General features: G+C 48.4%; 1 protein-coding gene across 2 annotated transcripts in view; it reads left to right on the forward strand.

Annotated features, from left to right (window-relative positions):
- Positions 1 to 26,380, forward strand: part of DPP6 (dipeptidyl peptidase like 6) — a 1,916,598-nt gene that overhangs the window by 778,122 nt on the left and 1,112,096 nt on the right. The window lies entirely within an intron of this gene.

Here is a 26,380-nt window from a genome sequence, read left to right on the forward strand (position 1 = left end):
GACCCACTAGCCCTTTGGGGAGACAGAGGGAGAGTTTGCCAGCACACACCAAAATGCTATAATTATACAGGGACAACCCTTATATAAGTGTTCCTCCCATATAGCATTTAATATATATGTATATCGCCAAATCAGTGCCCCCCCTCTCTGTTTTAACCCTGTTTCTGTAGTGCAGTGCAGGGGAGAGCCTGGGAGCCTTCCCCTCAGCCTTTCTGTGAGGGAAAATGGCGCTGTGTGCTGAGGAGAATAGGCCCCGCCCCCTTTTCGGCGGGCTTCTTCTCCGGAGATTGTGAAGTCTGGCAGGGGTTAAATACATCCATATAGCCTCAAGGGCTATATGTGATGTATTTTTCGCCATACAGGTATTCTACATTGCTGCCAGGGCGCCCCCCCCCACGCCCTGCACCCTCCGTGATCGCTGTGTGAAGTGTGCTGACAGACAATGGCGCACAGCTGCAGTGCTGTGCGCTACCTGAGGAAGACTGAAAAGTCTTCTGCCGCCTGGTTCCGGACCTCTTCAATCTTCAGCATCTGCAAGGGGGTCGGCGGCGCGGCTCCGGGACGAACCCCAGGGCGAGACCTGTGTTCCGACTCCCTCTGAAGCTAATGGTGTCCAGTAGCCTAAGAATCCAATCCATCCTGCACGCAGGTGAGTTGAAATTCTCTCCCCTAAGTCCCTCGATGCAGTGAGCCTGTTGCCAGCAGGACTCACTGAAAATAAAGAACCTAAAAACTTTTTCTAAGCAACTCTTTAAGAGAGCCACCTAGATTGCACCCTTCTCGGACGGGCACAAAAACCTAACTGAGGCTTGGAGGAGGGTCATAGGGGGAGGAGCCAGTACACACCATGTGATTCTAAAAGCTTGCTTTTGTGCCCTGTCTCCTGCGGAGCCGCTATTCCCAAGGTCCTGACGGAGTCCCCAGCATCCACTAGGACATTAGAGAAATACATTTGTTTAAGTTTGTACTATCTTTTATGGGAGTCATTGAAACATCTGCAAGTAAAGACAGTGCCACAGTGGACCATATTTTAATCTGTATCGCGCATTTTCACCCTTCTGAGTGACATAGTTTAATATATCACCCAGTGTGGTCGGTATGAACGATGCGCGCTCTTGCGGGTCGTAAACAAGGTAATCTGTTGTCTGTCCCTGCAGCTCAATTCTGGCTATACCATCGATGACACAGTGCACATCATTCAGTCGTTCATGAAATCGCTTAGTGTGGCCGCTCTATCTCGTTCATTATCGTTCATCCGGCAGTCCGGGAAATTCAAGGGAAAATAATGAATGATATCATTCCTCGCTCATGTCGTCCAGTGTGGCACTGCCTTAACCACTTGCCTGGCATGGTCGTATCAGATGCGACCATACCAGGCAGTGCAATATCTGACCTGGTCGCACAGGATGCGACCAGTCAGATAAACAGTGTTAGCAGCGGCAGGGAAGAGAAACTTCCCTCCACTGCTACAGTCAGAGGGACCGGCAGGTCCCTCTGCCTCCCTGCACTCTCCCCTACTGATTGCCGTGCTGCCAATCACTGCTGATCAGGACTCTCCCCCTCCAGTGGCTGCAGACAATAGCAGCAGCTGGGGAGTGTAAATTAACCCCTCAAAGCCCCCCCGTGTATCTGGAGGCTGTCCTGGCTTTCAAATGGAAAGCCGCGATGGTCACAATGTTTCCGATGTTCCGAGGTCACAATGTTTCCGATTGATGTTTCGATGTTTTTGAGGGGACTATTTTTAGAAAAAATATCAAATAAATATTTTTTACAATTTTTTTTAACTAAAATCATTTTGGATAACGTTAAATTCATGTTCTTCACCTAATTCACTCATAAAAAAACCTGACAGTTTCGGGGCGGATTTGGTGTAAAAAAATTGTCAGTTAAGTGGTTAAGCGCAAAGTACAGGCAAAACAAGCAAAGCTCCTAGGGGCGTATTAAGAGAGGAGGTGCCCTGTGTGCAGTCTCTGTCTGTGCCCCCTCCTCTCTAGCCGGCAGCACAGTGCCTCTGTCAGCACTAGGGTCACTAGGAGACCCTAACACTGTGCCAGAGAACAGTGCACATGCACAGGTCTCCACGGAAATGGCAGCCACTCCATTTTCTCAGTGATTTGTGCAGCGCTGCTACCACCGATAACGGACTCCAGAGGGGTAAGTATTTAAGAAATGGGTGCAGGTGTGCGGTGTGGGCCCCTTGTATACAGGGGCCCGTGTGCACTGCACACCTTGCACCCATTTAAGATAAACCACTGACAGCTCCCGATCAGAGTAGGACTACAGGACCTGCCGGAGAATCTGACTATGAACGCTCACTGTGCATCACATATTATTTTTTCCCTTTTATGTCTATGTTGACTGATAACACTCCACTATCTTTGCACAGACAATAGCACACTGCCTCTCTGTAAAATTAGTATCCTCTTAGTTTTGAATAGAACTGTTGGACACCTGAAATTACAAATCGAGATTTCACATCTATTCATTTTCTGGTGGAACAAAAAAATATTTTTATATTTTAAGACTAAAAGATTATCCACTTGAATATGATAGAGGACTTGCTAATTTAGCAATAAAATTTCTTCCTTCATTCCGAGTGCACTTCTGGCCAACTGCTCTTGTCAAGAGTATATCTGTAATGCAGGATAAGAACAAGAACCCATAATTATTGCTACTTCCAGTTATGGTAATGCAAGACTGTTCTAACAGCCATTTACATTTGTAGAACTTTCTTACATTTCTTCCTGCCAACATACACAATATATGTATTTATGAGAGCTGTAAATAACAGTTATTATCAATGACTCACATGGTACCATGGATTTCTGCTTCGTTGGCGTGCAAATGGCACGCGTGCATCCCACATTCACCCCTGGACACAAGCGCAAAGAAGAAATGGAAAAAAATTATATTATTATGATAGAATTTTCTATAAGAATTTGCTGCCAATCTTGTCAAGGCTTTTAATGATCGCACAACAGATGGCGGAACCACATTGCAAAATTCTATCACATTGCAGAACTGCTGTTTATGTAGACACTAAGCTGGCTTAAATCATATCCAACCAGCCCACTTCACATTCTCCATCTATTTTTTGTATCCACACATTAAACTTCGCTTCCCGGCTGATTTTGGCACCTACTGCAGGTTGAGTCCCTTGCCAACTTCGTATTTGGGGAAGATCCTAAATTTGAGAGCTTAGCTTTATTCCTAATATTTGTATTTATGTCAGTTTAAAGGGCAGATATACCTAAAAATATAGCTAACAGTAATCTTCTACATGTTTATCCTCATGCCATCTCTTCACAGAATCGTCTAAATAAAGCACAACAAATAGTAATGTTTCCTCACTCCTGAGCTAAGTTCCCAGTACAGTATTACACTGATAGTTTGAGATCTGCCCCTGATGAATGTCATGAACATTTTACATATAGACCCAGATTTATCAAGCCATGGAGAGTGATAAATAGCACAGTGATAAAGTGCCAACCAATCAGCTCCTGTCATTTTTCAAACACAGCTTGTGACATATCAGTTAGGAGCTGATTGGCTGATACTTTATCACCGTGCTAGTTATCACTTTCCAAGGCTTGATAAATGGGGGCCTTATTTTTGGTAAGCCTACATTTTATTATTATTATTATTATTATTATTATTATTATCCTTTATTTATATGGCGCCACAAGGGTTCCGCAGCACCCAATTACAGAGTACATAAACAAATAATCAAACAGGAAAACAGCAACTTACAGTTGATGACAGTATAGGACAAGTACAGGGTAAATTAACATAGTTACATCAGCAGATGACACTGGAATAAGTATCAGGTGGCAGAAGACTGCTGGATTTGGCGCAGTTGAAGATTATTAAAGTAAGAAAGGATAAGCACATGAGGGAAGAGGGCCCTGCTCACGAGAGCTTACATTCTAAAGGGGAGGGGTAGACAGACAGGGGTGACACAGACAGGGTACATAGAGAGCGTGGAACAGAGGGTTAGGATGAGATTTGGCTGGGTTTGGTGAAGAAGTGGGTCTTGAGAGCTCGTTTGAAGTTTTGTAGAGAGGTGGAGAGTCTGAGGGGGAGAGGTAGGGAATTCCAGAGAAGGGTTGCAGCACGTGCAAAATCTTGGAGGTAGGAGTGGGAGGAAGTAATCCGTAGGCAGGAGAGTCGGCGTGCATTAGCAGAGCGAAGAGGACGGGTGGGAGTGTAAAGGAAGATAAGGTCAGAGATGTAGATGGGAGAGGAGTGGGTGAGGGCTTTGTAAGCGAGTGTGAGAAGCTTGAAATGGATTCTGAAAGGGAAAGGGAGCCAGTGAAGGTCTAGTAAGAGAGGAGAGGTGGACGTAGTGCGTTTGGTGAGGAAACTGAGCCGGGCAGCAGCATTGAGGATAGATTGGAGTAGAGAGAGGTAATTGTCAGGAATGCCAGTCAGGAGGAGATTACAGTAGTCCAGTCTGGAGATGACCAGTGAGTGGATAAGGGTCTTAGTGGCATCCTGGGTCAGAAAGGGTCGGATCCTGGAAATATTTTTTAGACCTACAGTATGGGTATGTAGTAATGGCACTGTTAATATGATAATAATTTATATCCATATCATCTTTCTCCTTAAACTGTTCAGGTAGGTCCACACTGGTATATCTTCCCCATTTCACAACACACCTAGAGAGCGTCACATAAAAATGCAATAAAATTGTTTGGCAACTTACAACTTATTCTTTCCACTTCACAACTGGTACAAGGCACAGGTTCAATCACAGAACAATCACCTTGTAATCATCCCTCTCTGCACCATCAGCGGGAACAGCAATTTAATACACTAGCATGTTTTTATTTTTGGAACTAAGCTGCTAAAATGCTTTACAGAAAAAAAAATACACTTTTTTTGTCTGTAAAGTATCTGCTCTTTGCAATGATTTTCTAAGCACAAGTTTGCCTGTATTTAATAAAATATCACCCACAAGTGAGGTCCTGTGTAAAAGCTAGCTCTCTGGACATGGGCGTAGCCAGAACTTTGTGGGCCCCATAGCAACATTTTGAAGGGGCCCCGGTCCCAATGCTTCTAGAGAGACACTTCTCTGCAGCAGTTGTTAATGTTATGCCCCATAGTAGTGCCCTAGTTTCTTTTATGAATCACAGTAGTAGTGCTTAAGTTCACCCTATGTCACATTTCATAGCTGCCTGCACACATTATGCCGCACAGTACCCCCAATTCACATTATGATATATATATAGTGCTCCCCATTCATACTGTGCCTCATTACAGTGTCCCAGTTCATATTATATAACATTAAAATGCCCCCCCAGTTCATTTTATACCTCACTACAATGAGCAGGTCCAGGGGCATACCTAGATATACTGCAGGCCCCAAGAAAAAAGTTTGAAAGGACCCCTACGTACCACCCAATGGTGGAAAATGTATATAACACATGTAACTTTGACAGAGAATGTGGACCCCTCTCAGCTCTGGGCCCCATAGCAGCTGCACTGCCTGCACCTATGGTTGCCACGCCCTTGTCTCTGGCATGTCAGTTCCGCACCACTAGCATCACAGTAATTCTGGTGTGTAGTGGACAGTTGCATTGTTTATGTGCAAGCCAGTAAGGCCACATATGCGCAGTAACAAATGTGAATAATGCAAAAATGATATTGGACTTTTAAAGCACTTAAGGTAAGCATGATGCCTCTCTCATCAGATGAGAGAAGAGTAGCCTTATTGACACGCTCATGCAAAAATCAGCCTCTGCATCATGCACAAGACTGTAAGGCTGTGCTTGTATAATAATCTGAAGACAAGATGAAGCAGGAAGTGTTAAAATACCACTAGCCAGGATCCCGGAGGTCAAAATGCCGATGCCGGAATCTTGACTATCGGTGAAATGCCGCCGCTGGAATAGCGGTAACACAGGCTATTCTCCCTCTGTGGGTGTCCACGACACCTATAGAGGGAGAATGTAACCGTACCCGCAGCAAGGGGCTAGCACTCGTCCACTGGCGACATACGTACCGCTGGCTGGGACGCCGCTGTCGGTATACTGACGGCATTCTGGACGTCGGTAATTCATACTGAACCCAATGAAACTTCTCCAGCACATAAGCTAAGCATAGATTGTGTCATGTTTCCAGCAGAGAAGTAATAGGGGCTGTAGATCCATGAGAAGTGCAATGTAGATCGCAGAAGAAAATATGATTTCTCTACACCTTTCTGTGTAGGATATACAGTATTAAGAAACTAAATGTATTGCTTTCTTCAGCTAAAAGAAAACATTTTGTCTAATTTATAAATAGACCCCAAAATCTGGCTTGTTAAATCTTGCATGTGGAATGTGCGCTGACATTATAAGCTTTCTGTTGCCTGGCGACCTCGACTGACCCTTGACGCACATACTGTGCACTTGAGAAAATGTCCAAGCTGATGAATGCAATTGCATTTGGCTATTTACATCACAACAAACTATATATTGCCTGGGTGCCTGTGTACTTTAACACCTCACATAATGGAGGGATACAAGACACATCACATTTTGAATGTGATACATTCAGCTACTGATTGCATGTATAATGGCGTTTAGTAATGCCACATGCATGAAGATTTGCGATTAAACTCACAAAGGACAGCTTATCCGATAACAGCTGTTCTTTGCGGCGTGAGGACTTTGCTTTATGACCCAGGAGTCCTTAAGCAAATGAGCAGCCATTGGCCAGCAGCTCCGCGAGTCGCGGGTCCCTGTTGGATCCATCTTGGCGAAGTCTGATGTAAGAAGCCTATAGGCTTCTATAAGCCAACACCAGCTATAGATGGCTTTTCAGACCTAGAGCTTCAAACCTCTGAAAACTGTATTTTTGGTTTGACAGCATTTTTGAGCATAGTGCATCCCGCCCAGTAAGTCAAAATTACAAATAACAGTATTCACAGTTGTTTTCTCCTAAAACAAAACTTAACAATAAGTGACAGAAAGGCTGTAAGTTCCTTTAATAAGGCTACAGATGTGCAATATTTGTTGGTCCTTGCAAATCAAGGCTTTGAACCATGAAGGGCATGTCTGGTCTAACGCAATCATGATGCCACGCCGCCACGCACCTCCAACATGATGGCATCTCCAGGACTCTCCCGGAGGGAGCCTTTAAGATTTGGCAAGCATGGTCTTTGTGACTCATGCTGTATATATAAGAAAAGAAAAGAAATCAGGCAATGTGAGCACACAACACTGTCCACAGTTGCTTAAGAATTTTGCCTCCAGTTCCATATTGGGTAGGTTGTTTTCTTACCTGGACAAATGGGGGGCCAAAGTAAAAGAAAATATGTGTAAAACATTTTTGTATTTGATATTTAAGAAACCAACGTGTTATTTATCATACAAATAGGTCTACATTAATACATTTTGATATTAATTTTTTCTGTATAATAACATGTCATAAGGTCATCTGAGTTCTGCTCTTTAGTCCTACAGTATACTGTAACCTGATCATTTTCCATCAGTCTATTCCTCAGAGCAGCCAATGGTAGGACATGCTGTTCTTGCAGCTCTGTCCTTGACTCATTTTCGGATGCAATCTTGAAAACAACAGCATTGATTTGATGCATGCAAATAGAAACTGTATTATGGTATGAATATTCAGGACTTTGTGTGCTATCCAGATGGCGTAATGTTTGCAAGACTCCCATATAGTTCAGGCTCCAGCTTGTATACTCAACTTAATGGTCATTGCAGAAATACACAGTGATTTATATCCTATAATATTGTAATTCTGTGATAGAATCAACAGGTATAGACCTTTTTTTTATTAAAGTGTATAAATGAAGCAATTTAATTAAGCTTTTTTTTATCGATGTTATACAATGTTTACCTTAAGTGCTTCTCTATCAGCAACCTGGTCGAACCGCTAACTGATCTATTGATTGGTAAGGTGTATGCACAATCTTGTGCATACACACTTACCAATCCACCACTCAATATGTCTGACAACAGAGCCATTTGAATATGCCTGCCCACTTTTGGCATATTCAGTGGCTGCAGCGGCTACCCTATTACGCAGTTGGCGAGTCGGCCATACACATAGCCAGTTGTACCAATATATCTACATGGTATATTGGCATCAGCTGTGCAGTAAGGCCAACCTGATATGTCTGTGAATGACGTGGTTCCCAGACATATTGGGGTATATTTACTAAAGTGTAGGTTTTTAGAAGTGGAGATGTTGCTCATAGCAACCAATCAGATTCTAGCTATTATCTTCTAGAAAGTGCTACATTTTATTTATCAATAAAAAACTTTTATCCTAGGGGTGCTGTAAAAACAAAATACTGATACTCTAGGGTGACATGATTCACAAAAGTTTTGTAACAACTTCCCTAGTCACTTCTAAATTGCATTCTAAATTGATAAAATGAATATTAATATGATCTATGCTCGTTACTGAAAAGCTGAAAAAGTTAAAGAGACTTAGGGACATATTTATTCAAATATATTTGCGGAATATAGGGGTGTTTTGGGGAGGTACCCGTATAATTAAGCATCACCTGTATTTAACATGAGGGGTGGGGGGCAGAGTGGTAGCCTCTGGGCTGCAGTTAGCATAATTTAATGACAGTGGGACCTATAGGATCCCTCCCCAGTGCTGTCCCGCTCGTGGGGATCCCGGCTGTCACAATACCGTTGCTGGTAACTGGGATACCATACTGCCGCCAGTATACCGGCGAGGTAGGTGATTCCCCCTCGATGGGTGTCCACGGCACCCATAGAGGGAGAATAGAACATGTAGCGAGCATAGCTTGCCACTGAACCCGCAGCATAGCGAGCACAGCGAGCCGACAATGGGCTTTGTTGCTCTTGCCTGCCCTGCCGGCATTCCACCACTCGGGATGCCGACGTCGGTATAATGACATTCGGCATACCGTGCAGCGGGATACCATACCGATCCTGTCCACTAGTTCATGCGCCAACAGGCAATGGTGTATGCGCAGTATATGTGATCAGTTTATTTCTTACTGATCACTAGGACAAGCTCCTATTGGAGCCTCTATCCCAGTAACTCAGTAATAAAACATTCAGGTGAATAAAGAATTTCCGTTTTCTGTGAATTGCACCATTAACGGACCTTTAATATCCAGGGCAGACTGCAAATATTAAAAAATATGGGGTAAATGTATGAAGCAGTGATAAGAGAGGAGAAGTAAGCCTGTGGAGAAGTTGCCCATGGCAACCAATCAGCTCCTTCATACAGTTGTATAGTATGCAAATTATAAATGTTACTTCAGTGCTGATTGGTTGCCATTGGCAACTTCTCCACTGGCTAACTTCCCCACTCTTATCATTGCTTCATACATTTACCCCTATGCTCCTTAAAGCTGTATTTCCGGGTCAGAACAACCTTCCAAAAGTCTCAATTTAGTCTGGACAGTCGCAATTTGGGAGCTCAGTTATGCTGACAATTTTGCCTGATCAGGCCAGAAGGTTTGTATGTATATCCTGTAAATGTGGGCTACATTGTACTTGTATCATTCAAAAGTGCTTCTATAGGAGGGGAAGTGTCATGGGTGTGGTCTAGCACATAGAAAATACTAGTAACGCAGTGTTATATTACCATGTCCCTTTCTTTCAGCGGCGTATGCCTGCTATCTGCTTTGCATTACTGGCTGAAGGCCATGACTGTTTGATGCTGTGGAGTAGAGATGGCTACTGACTCACTGTCTCAACACAGTGACTTGAATCATCAGGAAGTGTGAATGATTCGAGTCACTCACTGTTTAATGAGTCGAGACAGCTGCAGCAGCAGCCTCTCTCAGATGGAGGAAACTCAGTGTGTCCTTCAGTCAGTGTGTTCTGCTGAGTGTCTTTAGCTGTGATTGGCCAGAGGCTATACCAGGTGACACCCAGTGGGAGGGAGGAGGGAGCAGTCACGACTCACCAGTAGTCATGGGCAAAGTGATTCACTGAACTGAGTTGAGACACATGACTCAGTTCAGTGAAGTGTCTCGAGTCAGTGTCTCGGCACATGAGTCATGACTCATTTGTAGTGGAATGTATTGCAGAGACTGCACATGAATCAGTGAGTTGCCAGTGCTGGCAGATCAGCGCTGGACTCATGGAGGGAGTTATTCAGCTGCAGTGATTGTGCAGTGTATCTGGGGGAGGCAGTTGCTTATGCACTGATTGTTAATAATATATTAACATAGATTCAGTGTTATGTTGATATATTATTAATAACCACTTATTGCATACTAGTTACAGAATATGCACATTACTTCTGGCTGAGGAGAGAAAGCTTAACAGCCATGAAACACATCATTCAGTCTGTAACTAAACCAAATAAAAACATTTTTTTTCTACTTTGCATACTTTGCTAATTAGATAATTTTAGGTGGACTTGTATTTATTATATTATCCACTATCTAGCCTCCAGGGAGTTTGCCACCCACAATCACACTGAGCAGGAACAGTGAGTTGAGAACACTGAGCTGAGAGCCCTGTACCACAGGGGCTCCACCTCCTGCAGGCTTATGCTGCATGAATCAGATCCATCCACTGAGTCACTGAGTCAATGTAGGGGATCAGTTGTTGGTACGAAGCCTGTGCCCGTATAAATGAATCACTGCTTACCTCCGTCTACGCCTTATACGCCGCCACTCAGCCTTGGTTTCTGGGGTCGCCTCTTCGGAGCCCCCGCCGTGACCCAGCCGGAACTCGACGGCTAGAAAGGGACAAGAAATAATCTTACTGCGGGGCCACTGGTTCCCTCTGGGGAATAAGCGGCACACCGGGGCAGCTGCGACGTTCACCGATTAGGTGAATGTCATCATCGGCCCGTGAGCCTCAGCTACCCAAATCGTCACCTATTGGCACTTGCGCACCGAGGTGTGAGCGAGCCCGCTAGGCCTAGCGGGATCCCGCAACCGGTGCTCAACACGGACAAGTACACAAACTCACAAATAGTACTTACGCAGGCAATCTTGTCAGCTTGCTTGATGCGTCACTCCGCTCCTGGGGAAAAGGACGACAGCAACCTCCCTACAACTAAACAATGGCTAACAACAACTGAGCCTAACTGTTAGAAACTACTACAACTTATTGGGTCGGCTACTTCACCTAATCACTAACAACAAGTCAAGCAAGCACAAGTTCAATGCGAGTACATTAATAATGAGGAGTACCTTACCATCCGGTCCGACACAGGTTCTGCTACCTCGCCCTGGTGAGGCCCCACTCCCCACGGCCCGTACCTACCTTGGGAGTGTACACTCGACGCGAGGGTCAGCCGACCCTCCGCGCCCCACCTACAACGCACCCCGCCGAGCTGCCGCACAGCCCACTCGCCGAGGTGCGCAAGGCACGGGGTTCCACTTAATGTGACAACAGCCCGATGGTGTTCTCCTTCCCTGGTTGGGTGACCGGGGTCTGCTGCCCGGGTCACCTTATGATTTCTCACCCACCCTCTGCCCGTGTACCCTGGGACCTACTGTCCCCTTACGCTATGCAGGCCGATGGCCTGTTATGCCCCCGGGCCTAATGCCCGCCTGACTAGGTGGCCGATATGGGTCCGGGCCTAACGCCAAACCCCCCCCCCCTTTTTGAAGGACTGGTCGGGCGTACAGACCCTGCAGGCCGCCGGCCGGGTGGAGCCCCGACTTCGCGCGGCCTCCCAGGCCAGACACGCCAACCAGTGTGCCCACGAGCCGGAAGGGCCCGACTAACTGCCCACAGGCCGAGAGGGCCTGACTATGCCCACGGGCCTAGTGCCCGAACACCCGGTGGTCTAGCGGGAAGGATGAGGCTCGGCACGAGGCCGCTTACCGGGCCGTAGGGAGAGGCCGCGGTGGGGAGCTTCGTTAGCTCTTTCGCATCCCACACACCGCGGCACTCTCCTCCGGGACTTCCGGTGGGCTCCTCTTTCGCGGCCGTTCCGACGTCTTCTTCCCGGGCGTCGACAGGCTCTTCCAGCTGGACCCTCTTCTGCCTTCTTCTTCTTCTTCCAGGCTGCTCCCGTCGTCGTTGCTGCCGCCTCTTCTTCCGCTCTCCCGGAACCGCCGCCGTCTTCTTTCTTCTCCTGCGCCTGGAGCTCTTCTCTGCTCCGTCCCCGGCGCCGACTGCCTGCTCCCGCTCCGCCGCGTCTGTTATAAGACGCTGGGAGGGGGCGGAGCTATGACGCGACGAGCCTCGATTGGCTCGTCGCGGCATGCCCTGATTGGCTGACCGGGCGCGAGCCCTGATTGGCTCCCGCCCGGCGCCATTCCCGCCGCTCCGTGCCGCGATTGGAGGGGCTTGAATCCCACCGGATGCAAGCCCCTCTGCACTCAGGACCCGCCGCAACGCCGCCGCCGACCGGGGGAATGGGGGCAAGCGACTTCCCCCGTCCCCCTCAACCCGCTGCCCTCTCACATTCCCCCCCCCTGTTTCCTTTGTAGTCCCTACAAAAATGCGAGCTGCGGCCCACTCAAAATCTGGGTCCGCAAAGCGGGGGGACGGCACCCCAAGGTTAGTTCGAGTCGAACGCCTGGGCAGGGTTGCTGAGGTGGGGACGGAAACTTCTGGCACCGAAGTCACCAGTTCCCCACTCCCGGCCGACTCTCCCGATGGTAGAGGGCCCGGGACCCCTTCAGGCGGCGGAATCCACCAATCATCCTCCTCCGAGTCCGGAGTAGTTCCTGGGACTGTCTCCAGGGGGAGCAGATCCTCAAATAAGCAGGGACGCAGCATGTTCCTATGTAAGGTGCGGGCACGCCCACTCCCGTCTTCGGCCTTTACTTCGTAAACGGGGTTGTCAGGAGACACTCGCCGCTGCACGACGTAGGGCATCACCTCCCATCGTTCGCTCAACTTGTTCCCAGGACGTTTCTCGCGGACTAGCACTCTTTGCCCCTCCGCGAATGGCCCTCCTAGTGACCTCCCGGGGCTAGGGTGCAGTTTGGACCCGATGTTCCCCGCTGCCACCTCCTGGGCGAACGTCAGGCGGCGTTTCTGTTCCTCAATCCACCCACTGTGCGTCCACTCTTCCTCCTCCGCCGGTAGGGACAGATCGAGGTCCTGCAGGTCTTTCTCAGGTCGGCCGAACAACAGGAAATACGGCGAGAACCCAGTGGTCCGATGCACTCTGTTATTGTAGACCCACACCAATTCTGGAACGAAGTTGGGCCAACGTCGCTTCTTGCCAGCCTCCAGGACCCTCAGCATTTGTAGCAACGTCCGGTTGAATCGTTCGCAGGCCCCATTCCCCTGGGGGTGGTACGGGGTGGTCCTTGATTTATTCATGCCATAGGTGCGACACAACCGCTCCATCACCCGCCCTTGGAAGCACGCACCTTGATCCGAATGGAGGCGCTCCGGGCAGCCGTACCGCCGGATGAAATGCTCCACAATAGCCCTAGCCGCCGTGTCGGCCGTCTGGTCCCTGGTAGGGACAACCACTGTAAATTTGGTGAAGTGGTCGGTCATCACGATGGCATACTGGCACCCACGCACCGACTCCCCTATCAAGACATAGTCCACCATGAGGAGCTCCAGGGGTCTGGTGGTCCGGATGGTCTGCACCGGTGCCCGTTGTTCGCCACCTTTGGTAACAGCACACCTCCTACAGGTCTGACACACGCTTTCTACCAGGGCCTGCAAACCCGGGAAGAAATACTGTCAGCGGACCCATTGCAGGGTCTTCTCTGTACCAAAATGGGCACCTTCTTCGTGGGCCTCTGTCACCAGGCCACGGGCCAACTCTCGGGGGAGAACAACCTGCCATACCTTCCGGAGCTCATGCTCGAGATAAGCCTGGCGGCACAACACTCCTCCTCGTACGGCCAATCGTTCCCACTGACGTACCAGCCTCTTGCCCCACGGGCTAAGCCGCAGCCTCTCCGCGGAGGTCGGCCAGTGGTCCCGCTCCTTCCACCCCCGCACACACCGCACCTCCTGGTCTTGCCCTTGGGCTGCAGCCCAGTCCGGCAAGGTCTGCTGTAGTAGGATCCCGCGTGCTGCCTTAGGCCCGGTCGGGCTGGGGGTCATCCTGGTAAGGTCAGGCATCTCCTGACCCTCTCTCTCTTCATCCGTGGGCCCCGTAGGTAGCCCTACCGGGTAGCGGGACAGGGCGTCTGCATTGGCATTCGCCTTACCCGGCCGGTATCGGATCTTAAAGGAGAACTTGGCCAAGCGTGCTACCCAACGCTGCTCCAGGGCGCCCAACTTGGCCGTATGCAGGTGTGACAGGGGGTTGTTATCTGTGACCACTTCAAAGTCGGTGGCGGTCAGGTACTCTGCAAACTTCTCGGTGACCGCCCAAACAACTGCCAGCAACTCCAGCTTGAACGAGCTGTAGTTGTCAGGGTTCCGCTCCGACTCCCGGAGACTCCGACTCCCATATGCGATGACTCGCTCCTGGCCTTCCTGCAGCTGGGAGAGGACGGCCCCCAGGCCTTGGTGACTCCCGTCGGTGTATAATATGAATGGCTTATCGAAGTCCGCATAAGCCAGCACGGGGGCCTGGGTGAGGGCTTGTTTAAGCCCCGTGAAGGCAACCTCCTGCGCTTGGTCCCACGCCACTGCCCGATTCCGCACATCCGTGGCAACACCTCGCAACAGTCCATGCAGAGGGCCTGCAATCTTGGCAAAATCTCGAATGAACCGCCGATAATAGCCCACCAACCCCAGAAATGCCCTCAACTCCGTCACGTTGCCCGGGGTCTTCCATTCCTGGACTGCAGCAATTTTATCGGGGGTGGGCCGCACCCCTTCCTCTGAGACTACATGGCCCAGGTACTCCAAGCTGGACTTCAAGAGGTGGCACTTCCGTGGCTTCAATTTGAGGCCGTATTGCTCCAATCGTTGGAGCACTTGTTCCAACCTCTGCAAGTGTTCCTCCAGGGTGGGGGCGAACACTATGATGTCGTCCAAGTAGATGAGGATTGCCTCGAAGTTCAGGTCCCCGAGACAGCGCTCCATAAGGCGCTGGAACGTGGCCGGTGCATTGGAGAGCCCGAAGGGCATTCGACAGAAATCAAAAAGCCCCATGGGCGTCACGAACGCCGTCTTCGCCTGATCCTTCTCCGCAACGGGCACCTGCCAGTACCCACTGGCCAGATCCAGTGTGGAGAAGAAGCGCGACTTCCCCAGGGCCGCCAATGACTCCTCAATGCGGGGCAATGGATAAGCGTCCCGGACGGTGCAGCTGTTTAACCTCCGGTAGTCCACGCAGAATCGGATTGTCCCGTCTTTCTTCTTGACCAGCACGATGGGGGCAGCCCGTCTCCCTGATGACGCCGTTGGCCAACATCTGCTGGATCATGGTCTTAACCTCTTGGTACAGCGTCGGGGGAATCTGCCGATAGTGCTCCCGAGCGGGCAGACTGTCACCGGTATTTATCTCATGCTCTATCTCGGTCGTGTGACCAAAATCTTCCTCGCTGCGAGAGAACGACTTCTGTCGCGCCCACAACATGTGCTTTACCCGGTCTACCTCGGCTGTACTAAGGCCCTCCAGTGATACATCCATCTGGTTCAGTATCACGTCCCCGTTCCACTCTGCGGTGGGTTCCTGTTTTTCCTCGAGGGCGACGGCCAACGTCCAAGGCTCGCATGCGTCTGGCTTTAAGGTAACCCTAGGGCCGGGTTCAATCCCACCCTCGGGGATAGCCTCTAGATGGGCCAGCACTGACCTGCCCGGGATCTTAATTGGTGAATTTCCCAGGTTGCACACCCGTAGGGGTACGGTACCATTCCGTACGACCGCTACGGTTCTGGCCAGCAGCAACCTGGCCTCCACTTGTCTGAACCAACAAGGCTCTATCACAACCTCCTTCCCTTCTAGCCGCTGCTGCGCACGGACGGGTACTTCCAGGACCACCTCCTGTCTCGCCGGGACCCTCACCCTTTGATTATATCGCGTCTTGATCAGGCCGAGAGGACGCAGGGTTTCTATAGAGGCGGTCTCCTCCTTCTGCTGGACGACTCTCTGGAAAGCCTGCTGCACCGGCCTCTGTACACCCAGGTACTTCCAGTACTGGGGGCCCTTATCGTGTACAAGTACTTGATCTAGACTCCGTAGGATGTTCATCCCCAGAATCACCGGCCCATGGTGAAACTCCTCGCCACTCACCACTACGAACCCTTTTCTTCCAAGGGACTGCCCATACACCTCCACCTCAATCCACACGACCCCTGTTACGGGAATGGGGAGGTTGTTCGCGGCCACTAGGGTTACCCAATTTCCGACACTGGTGGTCGTGAGATGGGCATAGTCTTCCCTAAACCGTTTCTCGGACATGGTGGACACTTGTGATCCGGTATCCAAAAGGCAACGTTGATCCCTCCCTCCTAACTTTGCCACTACTGTGGGACACTCACCGAACAAGTCCGATGATTCGACGACGTCTACTTGCGCGCCGCCTTCCCCCGCGGATTGTCCCGTTACCGCGAGGGACCTTAGTTTAAAGGTCTCCTACGCCCCTCCCGTCCGGAGCGGCGTCCCGGACAGTCCCGAGCGAAGTGTCTAGGCTCCTCACATTCCCAACACACCAACTCGCGGGGTCCTCTCGGGCGCACCTCGTCTCCCCGACGTACAGCGGTCTCCGTTTCCTTTTTCCTCCGAGGGTTCTTTTCCTTGGGCCGATCCTCGTCATCCCAGCCCCTCCTTCCAGGGTCGGCGTCACGGTTTTCGGCCCGTTCCACCCGCTGCCTCAACTGGGACACTTCGTCCTGGACGAGAAGGAGCGTGGTGGTTAACTCTTTGATGCATCCTTCCAAGGGACTAACCTCCGGTGCTCGGACCCTATCTACCGGTTGGGTGGGTGGTGCGGCCACGGCGCTGGAACTAAGCTCCGCATTTTCCTCCTTCTTCAGCGCCATCTCTAATACTTCAAAGAAGGTGAGCTCGCCATCCCCGTCGACCTTATCCTGGAGGTAGTTCCGCAGGGACCTGCTCCTCAGTCCACCAATTAAAATACCTCGCAAGGTGGAATCCGGGTCCCCTGTCATCAGCTCCTCATCTTCCCTCGTCTGGATCTCGCTCATGTACTCCTGGATCGCGTTCGCGAACTGGGAAATCGTCTCATCTTCCCTTTGAACCCGTGCGAACACACGCTTCTTCAGGGTGGTGGTGGTGGCCTTCTCCCCATACACACCTTTCAGGATGGTGAAGACATCGGCCAGGCTCTTCCGTAGCCGCTCGGGGCGTACTCGCACGGTCTTGCGGGCATTGCCAGTCAGAACCTTCAAGGCCAAATTCACCTGGACCCGTCTCGGAATTTGGTAGAGGTCGATCGTGGTTTCCAACTGCTCGATCCACTCCGTCAAGGGCATATTCTGTCCATCGAACTTATCGAGGTGGTTGAGGGCCGCCCCAATGGGTATCCTGTCCCGAGGCGCGTCCTTCGTCTCCTCGGGGGACTCGTTACCCTCGTCCTCCGGCATGTCCACTTCCTGATCCATCTTCTCTTAGGATCCTGCCGACTACGCCAAATGTAGGGGATCAGTTGTTGGTACGAAGCCTGTGCCCGTATAAATGAATCACTGCTTACCTCCGTCTACGCCTTATACGCCGCCACTCAGCCTTGGTTTCTGGGGTCGCCTCTTCGGAGCCCCCGCCGTGACCCAGCCGGAACTCGACAGCTAGAAAGGGACAAGAAATAATCTTACTGCGGGGCCACTGGTTCCCTCTGGGGAATAAGCGGCACACCGGGGCAGCTGCGACGTTCACCGATTAGGTGAATGTCATCATCGGCCCGTGAGCCTCAGCTACCCAAATCGTCACCTATTGGCACTTGCGCACCGAGGTGTGAGCGAGCCCGCTAGGCCTAGCGGGATCCCGCAACCGGTGCTCAACACGGACAAGTACACAAACTCACAAATAGTACTTACGCAGGCAATCTTGTCAGCTTGCTTGATGCGTCACTCCGCTCCTGGGGAAAAGGACGACAGCAACCTCCCTACAACTAAACAATGGCTAACAACAACTGAGCCTAACTGTTAGAAACTACTACAACTTATTGGGTCGGCTACTTCACCTAATCACTAACAACAAGTCAAGCAAGCACAAGTTCAATGCGAGTACATTAATAATGAGGAGTACCTTACCATCCGGTCCGACACAGGTTCTGCTACCTCGCCCTGGTGAGGCCCCACTCCCCACGGCCCGTACCTACCTTGGGAGTGTACACTCGACGCGAGGGTCAGCCGACCCTCCGCGCCCCACCTACAACGCACCCCGCCGAGCTGCCGCACAGCCCACTCGCCGAGGTGCGCAAGGCACGGGGTTCCACTTAATGTGACAACAGCCCGATGGTGTTCTCCTTCCCTGGTTGGGTGACCGGGGTCTGCTGCCCGGGTCACCTTATGATTTCTCACCCACCCTCTGCCCGTGTACCCTGGGACCTACTGTCCCCTTACGCTATGCAGGCCGATGGCCTGTTATGCCCCCGGGCCTAATGCCCGCCTGACTAGGTGGCCGATATGGGTCCGGGCCTAACGCCAAAACCCCCCCCCCTTTTTGAAGGACTGGTCGGGCGTACAGACTCTGCAGGCCGCCGGCCGGGTGGAGCCCCGACTGCGCGCGGCCTCCCAGGCCAGACACGCCAACCAGTGTGCCCACGAGCCGGAAGGGCCCGACTAACTGCCCACAGGCCGAGAGGGCCTGACTATGCCCACGGGCCTAGTGCCCGAACACCCGGTGGTCTAGCGGGAAGGATGAGGCTCGGCACGAGGCCGCTTACCGGGCCGTAGGGAGAGGCCGCGGTGGGGAGCTTCGTTAGCTCTTTCGCATCCCACACACCGCGGCACTCTCCTCCGGGACTTCCGGTGGGCTCCTCTTTCGCGGCCGTTCCGACGTCTTCTTCCCGGGCGTCGACAGGCTCTTCTAGCTGGACCCTCTTCTGCCTTCTTCTTCTTCTTCCAGGCTGCTCCCGTCGTCGTTGCTGCCGCCTCTTCTTCCGCTCTCCCGGAACCGCCGCCGTCTTCTTTCTTCTCCTGCGCCTGGGGCTCTTCTCTGCTCCGTCCCCGGCGCCGACTGCCTGCTCCCGCTCCGCCGCGTCTGTTATAAGACGCTGGGAGGGGGCGGAGCTATGACGCGACGAGCCTCGATTGGCTCGTCGCGGCATGCCCTGATTGGCTGACCGGGCACGAGCCCTGATTGGCTCCCGCCCGGCGCCATTCCCGCCGCTCCGTGCCGCGATTGGAGGGGCTTGAATCCCACCGGATGCAAGCCCCTCCGCACTCAGGACCCGCCGCAACGCCGCCGCCGACCGGGGGAATGGGGGCAAGCGACTTCCCCCGTCCCCCTCAACCCGCTGCCCTCTCACATCTACACAGTGTACAACTGTCTCAACTCACTTGCAGACTCAGGATGAATCATGATTCATGACATGACTCAGGCACAGCAGCACAGCACTCACTGACTGGTGAGTCGTGACTGCTCCCTCCCCCCTCCCACTGGGTGTCACCTGGTATAGCCTCTGGCCAATCACAGCTAAAGACACACAGCAGAACACACTGACTGAAGGACACACTGAGTTTCCTCCCTCTGGCTGAGAGAGGCTGCTGCTGCTGCTGTCTCGACTCATTAAACAGTGAGTGACTCGAATCATTCACACTTCCTGATGATTCGAGTCACTGTGTTGAGACAGTGAGTCAGTAGCCATCTCTACTCACCAGTCAGTGAGTGCTGTGCTGCTGTGCCTGATCCATGTCATGAATGATGATTCATCCTGAGTCTGCCAGTGAGTTGAGACAGTTGTACACTGTGTAGACTCAGTGACTCAGTGGATGGATCTGATTCATGCAGCATAAGCCTGCAGGAGGTGGAGCCCCTGTGGTACAGGGCTCTCAGCTCAGTGCTCACTGATCCTGCTCAGTGTGATTGTGGGTGTCAAACTCCCTGGAGGCTAGATAGTGGATAATATAATAAATCCAAGTCCACCTAAGAAAAAGCCCACCTAAAATAACCAATTAGCAAAGTATGCAAAGTAAAAAAAAAATGTTTTTATTTGGTTTAGTTACAGACTGAATGATGTGTTTCATGGCTGTTAAGCTTTCTCTCCTCAGCCAGAAGTAATGTGCATATTCTGTAACTAGTATGCAATAAGTGGTTATTAATAATATATCAACATAACAGTGAATCTATGTTAATATATTACAGGTTGAGTATCCCATATCCATATATTCCGAAATACGGAATATTCCGAAATACGGACTTTTTTGAGTGAGAGTGAAATAGTGAAACCTTTGTTTTTTGATGGCTCAATGTACTCAAACTTTGTTTAATTCACAAAGTTATTAAAAATATTGTATTAAATGACCTTCAGGCTGTGTGTATAAGGTGTATATGTAACATAAATGAATTGTGTGAATGCAGACACACTTTGTTTAATGCACAAAGTTATAAAAAATATTGGCTAAAATTACCTTCAGGCTGTGTGTATAAGGTGTACATGTAACATAAATGCATTCTGTGCTTAGATTTAGGTCCCATCACCAGGATATCTCACTATGGTATGCAATTATTCCAAAATACGGAAAAATCCCATATCCAAAATACCTCTGGTCCCAAGCATTTTGGATAAGGGAGACTCAACCTGTGTTAACAATCAGTGCATAAGCAGCTGCATCCCCCAGATACACTGCACACAATCACTGCAGCTGAATAACTCCATGAGTCCAGCACTGATCTGCCAGCACTGGCAACTCACTGATTCATGTATAGTCTCTGCAACACATTCCATTACAAATGAGTCATGACTCATGTGCCGAGACACTGACTCGAGACACTTCACTGAACTGAGTCATGTGTCTCAACTCAGTTCAGTTAATCACTTTGCCCATGACTACTGTGGAGGGGAATCTGGCCAAACTGACCAATGATAAACGGAAAACATGGAACTTACAGCTTTTATTGGTCTTCCTTCCCACACCATCACACTCATCTCATTGGTCAGTTTTAAAAAAGGTGAATGATAAAAAGTTCCTATACAGCAGCTAACCAGGAGTACAGATTTAAAATCCTACCTAGTGATACTATGTTATAATGCATTCTCCCTGCAGCAGCTGCTACTTATGGAGAGAGTGGTTAATTATATGGCAAGCTTTACCACAGGTGCTTATCTCATTGGGTTTTGTGACCATGACAGATCATAAAATAGATCCCCCTTTCCCCCCATTGTCTGGGGACTAGCATTTGAATTAGATTCTTAGATGTGACAGATTAAGACAACAGTGGGGATGCTAGTTTGCATATATGTGTTAGTGAGAAGTTTCAGTTTCCTTAATCTTTTTTCTTTTTCAGTGATGTTGTATGTATTGATCTTCATGTGCTAAGCAGAAAATACCCCATGCTAGATTACTTATTATGTGTGAGATATTTGAAAGATAGAGGTTTTGCTGGTACAAAGTGACCAGCGGAGGGGATTATATTGTGGATTATGGGCAGGGGGAAATTGACAGCATTAACTAATGTACTGGTCCGTACAGTAACATCCCCTGCATAGTACTGATATTTTGCTCAATTGTGGGTGTACAGTAAGTGCCCCTAGTAGCAACCACATCAGGGATTGAGATTACTCTCGGTGAAACTGAGTCTAAAGGCAAGACAAAAGAGGGTGAAACTGTTGGTGGGACCATGTATCACATTACAGCTATATAAGAGCTAATTCCACCCAAAAACAAATGTTTGTCTTGCGTGGATTTAGATAACCTAAAGTCAAATGCAGTTGAAATGTAGGTGGACCCGGTGATGTGTACATTTCCCTACATTTATATGGATCCATCCCTTTCTCCAGTTGGCCTAGTTTATAGTTGTCAAGAGCCTTCCCATATGACATTCTTATTCACCTGAGTAGGGAGTTCATAGGTCAGCTGGACACAGGGGATCTGCCGACACATCACTCATGGTTAAACTTTATATTTTACTTTAGGTCACCTTATTCCACCCAAAGCTACATGTTTTCGTTATGGGTGGAGCTGGACTTTAAGCACTGAAATGCTTAATTTGCATTTTCATAGTATCAAACCTCAAATTTATGCCAGGTTCATATAAATATCAACAATGTATATTTTACATTTAAATTAAGACATACAACTTTAAAACAGAGCTTAATGAAAGGTATGTGTACTAATGACAGCATGTGTACCTTCTGGATTTTCTTTTTTTCATTTGAAAAAGCTCTGGTAGAAGCGTCATGGCTGGACAAAAAAGTTTCAAATAGAGATAAATGTTGTACGTATATGAGGAAATGCAGAGATGAAGGGAAGGATTTTGTGATCTGCAATATCAGACGTTGGCAAAGGCTGCAGTTGTTCAGCCAGTCAGACCAGTGCTAACATGATTATTCAGTGGGTGATAAAGCACTGCATCATTTTGGAAGGTATATTAAGTTCACATTCACCGTTACACACAAGGTGTATATAAGGTCAACATATTTCACTGACAAAACACAGTATAGTGTGACTTGCCTTTAAGAGTGTAGTCTAAATGTAAATGTTATAAGGGGGGAGATGTACTAAGCCTGAAAAGTGATAAATTTCACAGTGATAAACTGCCAGCCAATCAGCTCTTAACTACCATGTCACTGGCTGTGTTTGAAAAATTACAGTTAGGAGCCGATTGGCTGTTACTTTATCACCGTGATATTTATCACTTTTCAAGGCTTAGTACATCTGGCCCAAGAGGAGAGAAGTGTTTGTATATGAGCTTTTCTGCTTTCTTGTATAGTATAGTGAAGCCAAGTATAGCTGTTACAGAGGTGCTCCTATCATATGTAAATGTCAGACAGTACATTCTCTGACTCTATGGTGCTAACATTAGCTCTTTATACATCTAGGTAGATTACTGGCATACTATGGACTAGCTAGATGTGCATACTGTACTCCAATACTGTACATTCTAATTCTATTTGAAACACTACCTGAACTTTTTGCTGCTGTATCTTAGAGTGCCAGCTTCTCATCCATGAAGATTGAATGTTTACTCCATGGTTACAGACTCAGCTACCTAGGAGAGATGCTCTGTCCTGCAGAGAGAATACAGATCCATGGAATACATACTATTTACCGGTGGACGGGATGCCGCCTGTCAGTATCCCGACAGTGGCATCCCGCCCGCCAGAATGCTGGCAACGGGGCGAGCGCTAAGAGTTCCATTTGCAGACTTGGCGGCTCGCTGCGCTCGTCACAGGTTCTATTCTCACTCTGTGGGTGTCATGGATGAGTGGGAATAGCTCCTGTGCGGCGGGATTCCAGCTGTCGGCATTGCCGGCTGACAGGATTCCGGCATCGGTATCCTGACCACCGGGATCCTGACAGCCGGCAAATTGATTGCATCCCAGATGTAGCGCCCTCCTTTTATCACAAGAACAAGATGTATTCATACATTTTTGAAGGTAGGAGACACCTTCACCCTAATTTTATCACAAGAACACAGCTCTGTCATAGAGGAGTCATTTGGTTTAATTTCAGCTCTTTGAAAATGTTCTTATTTTTAAATGTTCCTCTAACATGATTAGGTTTACGAAACCATTCCAGATCCGTTAGACAGATAAAGGAGCATATGTAATAGGGTCAGAGTTTGCCGGAGGTGCGGGATGCCAGACAATCTCGGATGTTTTTTTAAAAGGGGCAGTCATTTACAAGGCAATACCATGCTTTGTAAATGATTGCCGCTTTAAAAAATATCCAAGATCGGCCAGCAATCCCGCACCTTAGGCAAACTCTGACCCTATAACATATGCACCTTTAAAATGTAAGACCTCTGCTACATCACTGCATTGAGTCAAGTAAAGATGGACAGGCTGAAGTGTTATAAACTCAGGAGCTGTCTCAGAGATGTATGCAGATGCAGTTTCGCTCACTGTGCAATTGTAATGACTCAGACACCGTCTTAGGCATAGAGACTTCTACTGCTGGCATCTAACACCCACCGCTTACACACAAATGCGGAAACATTGGAATCATTGCCCACTAATCGGTCGCCCGTCAACGTTCTGGGTGAGTCTATGCTGGCACAGGCAAGCAGCTCTCCTGAAGGTGGATACACAATAGGCAATACACTTTCTGAGCATTTTCCCTACCCTCCCAGGCGGCCGATGAAGTGCGTACACACTGAACGATATAGCTAACGATGGCATTCAGTGACGTCACCCCGCCACTGGCCCAAACATGCAGTTTTGGCTGACATAGCCAAAATTTAGTTGCATGCACAGATGACAACAATATTGCTAACGACCCGCGGTAGCGCGCCTTTTTAACAATATTTGCAGTGCTAACTTTGGCATGCCCAGAAAACAGTCCCGACATGCCTGCATTTTTCTAGCCAGCTCCCCCCCATTAACTACCACAAATGCAGACTATAGGCGGTATTCAATTCATACTTGCCTACTTTTGAAAAAACATTTCAGGGAGATTGTGAAAGTAACACCTATCAGCGTGGATGTGTACTACTACATCTGAGAGGTGTGTTATGAAAATTGCTTACATCCAAACGTAAATGAGCCCCAAAGTTAGTATACTGTATACACATATACTGCAAGTGGCCATGAAAACCCTTATTTGAAATGCATGTAGCCATAGGGATCATTGTACCTTATAACCAATACAAGGAAATGGCACTGATGATCCCATTTGAATGGATATATCTCTGATTTATTGTTCCCCCCAAGAATATAACAGCTACATAATGGGGGTAAGGTACAATGAGGGAGATTGCTGGACTATTCAGGGAGACAGGGAGATTGCTGCTATTTCAGGGAGTCTCCTGCAGAATGAGGGAGGGTAGGCAACTATGATTCAATTTTTTTCACCCCCTTTCACGCCCATTCTGTTTCTGCTGACGGGCATGGTATAATCATTTCAGCTCGCTAATCCCAGGGTCGCGAGGGCGCCCAACCCTTTACGTAGCTAAACCTGATTATATTTGCGTGATATGCACGATAACAGGGATCACAGTAGTAAGGAGATTGGGCATGATATATCATTTGAACACCGCTCTGTCATTCATTTTGCAAATAAATCCACTGTGCATGCACTGCTGCTGATCAATCACTGTGTGTGTGCAGTGCAGCTTTGGCGCATACGCAGTGGCAAATTATTGTTCCACTATGTGCAACATGGACACTCCATACTTCTCTGAAGAAGGCTCTCAGTGCCACCTAAAACTACAGCACAGCTTTTGTAAAGTATCTCTAAACCAGATTTAAACAAATACGTATTTAGTAGATAAGTAGTTCGAAAATTATTTAGAAGTTGCACACATCATGTTGCCATATTTTTGCCTTAGCCCAAGACAAGGCTTTTGTTTGCTACGTATAAAGCTGCAGAGATTTGAAACTCATTCTTCTGCTTACAGTGTCATTGTTATACAGTCTTTTCTGCTTCCATTACAGATAACACAATAACATCCTATAAGAGAGGTCATCAGGGAAGTTCTCAACTCCAATAAAACACCTGTCACTTTGACATGTCTGAACACTTTTGGTGTTCTAAAATAACTGTATATTCCATCTTTGGTTTCTGTTTAAATAACATGGCAATGCACTATCCGACTTTTCCACACTGCAACAAATCTTTGCTTGTTATTTTCTACTCGTGGTTATGATTAAGCGTCGGCAAGGTGCACATATAACAATATAACTAGCACGAGGCGTACAGAAAAAGTTGCTCTTATACGGAATGCTTTCAAAAAGACAACACTGACATTATTTAGTACTGACTGTTTGTTACACTGAAATGTGGTTTTCCAGTCTCCTGTACATTAGCTCTGCAATAGGCCGGCTCTTTTTATGGCCTCTGTGGAGTTTTAAAATGTCATAGTCAGTTATTGGTTACTTTATGCTGAGCTGTGATCTGTGCGGTTATTGGAAGCAGCATTAAAAGCTAGGGAGTGTCTCTTTTGAAAAACATTCACAAAGGCTCTCAACAGTTTTAGACATCAACTGTGTTCTGAAGACCAACATTATAATCACCAGGCACCTTAAAAAAACCAACACAAAACATGGATAACAGGAAGTTGTCACGTTCTGAGAGTGCAAAGAAATTACTGAAGGTAGGTCACACGTTATTTGCAAATGGACGCAGTTAATTTGTAATAATACTAGTAATGATATAATTACCAATTGTTTATTAATAACAGTTTGATATTTTTAATATAGTCCATGTATTTTTTCATCGTTCTTTTCTATTTTAGATATATTTGTATTAAATAAAGCCTATTACTAATTAGATTAAGTATATTTAGTAAAAATACTCCAGAGAGCACTATCATGACATTGTGTAACATATTACGTGGCTTCAAAGGTGATTATATTAAAATATATACGGTAGCTACTGTTTGCACTGGAAATGGAAAAATAAGCAGATTAGTCCTGATGCTGGGATGCAACAAGTATTACAGCTGTTACAGCGCTCCACAGGGACCCTCATATATT

The sequence above is a fragment of the Pseudophryne corroboree genome, chromosome 5 (assembly GCF_028390025.1).
Source record: "Pseudophryne corroboree isolate aPseCor3 chromosome 5, aPseCor3.hap2, whole genome shotgun sequence".
Classification (NCBI taxonomy): Eukaryota; Metazoa; Chordata; class Amphibia; order Anura; family Myobatrachidae; genus Pseudophryne; species Pseudophryne corroboree.